Genomic DNA, 2950 nt, shown 5'->3' on the forward strand with positions numbered 1-2950 from the left:
TGCTGCATTAAATATTTTACTTCAGTTTCATTTAAAATTAAGAGTTGGGATTTTAAGCTTAAAACAGTTCTTAATTTTTTTTTATTTACCACCACAGTTGGGAATCCAAACTATAGCTGTTAGTTTATTTTTTTTCCACCATATAACATAGCCCCCACAGTGTGTATATGTATCACCCCACTCACCAACACTGATACACACAGAAATCTTGAAATTAGTTCTGTAAGTTGAAGTCTCACAGTTTCAGTTTCTTAAGTGATATTTATACAGCAACATCAAAATTAAACCACATTGGTAACATTGCCTTAAAAAATGAACTGGGTGTTAAATTGTAGTTGAGCCAGTGCTACTTGCAGTAACTATTGTGAAAATTAGTTTTAAAGAATGGGGAACAGAATAATATCTTTTTCACTGTCAGTCTGAATGAAAAATTAAACACTTTGATGTTTGGAGATTTGTATAGTACCAAAAATCTTCTAAGTAACAAAGCCTCAGTTTAGGATTTTTTAAAGGCATAAAATATTAAGAAATACTTGAATATTCTAATATTATGTAGTTAGTTTTAGATAATATGGCATTTGGTATGGGTTTTTTTCTTTCTTGAAATACAAAAGGTTTGAATGATACATATTACATTGGTATTCAAGGCAGGGTGCTTTTCCTATTGCAAAATCTCATGTGTTTTCAACAAAGGCTGTTTTTGCCCCCCTGATTCTGCCTACAATGGTTATCATATGAAGAGCCAGTGTATTTCCTAATGCAGTGAGTAAGGACTGGTAAAAACATCTGCTGACTAGCTTTCATAGAAGTGCAGAATGATAACCTGCAAATGAGACATTGTAATGAATAGAGATCATTTTGCATCAAGGCTATAAATAGGGTGCTTTTGAACCCAAAATGCATTCAGCTTGCTTCTATCAGCAGAACATAAGGAAAAAAAAGTCTTTATTATTATAGCACGAACAAGCAAACAGGCTTTCTTTGCCAATAAAAGCAGTGCATTATATATTCAACAGCCTTATTGGTTCTGGAATATAAATCTTTCAAGTCAGTTTAAAACTTCCTGAAAATGCCTTCCCGTTTCTGAACCATTAAGACAAAAATACAAATGTAGGGCTTCCTTCATTGGGAAAAAATCCAAAAATACATGATTACAGACTTAACCCTTTTAAGCTTTCTACTGTTTTGTTGCTGCCATTATTTGTAATCCAGCTGCTCCTAGAGAACCAAAATGAGCTCACATCTCATTTTGTTAAGTAGTGTATAAACATATAGTAAGAGACAGTTGCAGCCTTAAAGGGTTTGCACTCTAAATAGACAAGAGAGGTAGAGACTGGATGGGAAAAGAGACACAGAATATTAAAATAAGTGGTTCATAGTCATGTGACAGCTCAGAGACAATACTGAAGTACATTTCCTGACTCTCCATTGAGTAATCTAAGAGCAGGTGTCCACTGCTTTCTGACTTCACATTGAACAGAGTATCATATTTCAAAGCATGTATGCCAAAATATTCAAATCTGAGCTCCTAATGTTAGTCATATCAATCCCTATTTAGTGATATGAATAAAGTAAACTGATTTTCCAGTCTACTGAGAGTTGGGGGGGGGAGGGGAGTCAGCATGTTTAGATTCCTAAACATCTATTTAAGGGCATTGACAGAAGTGACATCTGTCATATGATTGGCCCCTTGAAAGTGCTCTGCATCCATGCATTGACAGAAGTTCATGGCTATAGAGTGCTTTAAAAGTGACCAATCACACTAAAAATTAACCCTCATTAAAGAAAGGTTCAGGTGAAGGCACTCCAAAGCAGAGTGCCTTCTTTAACTTCTGTATGATTGGGGTGGGGCTGGGCTGATGTGGCTCAGCCCCCTCCCTGCCCCCCCACCCATGCTGTCTGCACAATGAGATGGGGTGAAGGGTGGGGAAGGAGCTCTGGGCTGGGGTTTGCCCAACCTATGCTGGAGTGGGGGTTCCTTGGGGGGACTCCAATCCATCTGCCCCCACTCCATTGCAGGCCAGAGTTGGGGGTTGGGGGCTGGGGTAGGGGAGAGAGGCTGCAGACACACAACTCCTCCTGGATTGGCTCCAAAGTGGAGCTTGATCCCCCACCCCTCCCTGACCCAACAGCAAATATTTGGGGGAGGAGGTGTTGCTGTAACACATGGAGCGCTCCACGAATTACAGTGGGGATCTGCCTATCTGTCAGCAACCAAAGTGCCTAACTCTAGGCCACATGTAAGAAAAGAGACGTAGAGAAACACTCACCTCCAGAACAGGACAGAACCACTTTTGAATAAAAGCAAAATTAGCATAAAAGGGTCATAGTTCCTGAATTAACTGTGCCCCCAACCTCCTTTGTGACCTCTTCAAGACTGCTTCACTGTGGTCTCAAGCCTCACACTATTACCCTTTCCAGAACAGAATCTCAAAATCTGCCATATCTAGATGACAGCCTTAAAATACAATCTGTGATCACCTCAGGAGGTCTGAGTGATTTAGCACCTAAAGTACTGTTCTCTTAGTGGCATAGAGCAGATTCACCAATGACTGGCTATTTGCCCCAAAGCACTGCACAATTTATGCAGAACAAAGCACAGATTAAACAACAGACAAGTTTCAGACATGCCTCTTCCAGATGGGTACCCAACGATGAAAGGAGAATCTGGCAGGTTAGGCACAGCATTGTACCAGTTTTGTTTTGGTTGTTTGTTTGTTTGGGTTCTTTTTGGGTGGGGGGGGGGGGGGGTTGGAGTGTTTGTCACCAGCGCCAAGGTGTCATTTAATATCATTTTAAGTCCATTGTCTTTTTAGGCCTTTGAGTCAAAGTCAAAATACTGAGTGTTTTCTTGACCTTCTGAGAGTGCCATTTTTGGTTGTAGCTTTTGAAGCTTGGGGGTGAAACCCAAGATGCAGTGAAACCAGCCAAGTTTACCTACAGACAGAAT

The sequence above is a fragment of the Alligator sinensis genome, unplaced genomic scaffold (assembly GCF_000455745.1).
Source record: "Alligator sinensis unplaced genomic scaffold, ASM45574v1 scaffold392_1, whole genome shotgun sequence".
Classification (NCBI taxonomy): domain Eukaryota; kingdom Metazoa; phylum Chordata; order Crocodylia; family Alligatoridae; genus Alligator; species Alligator sinensis.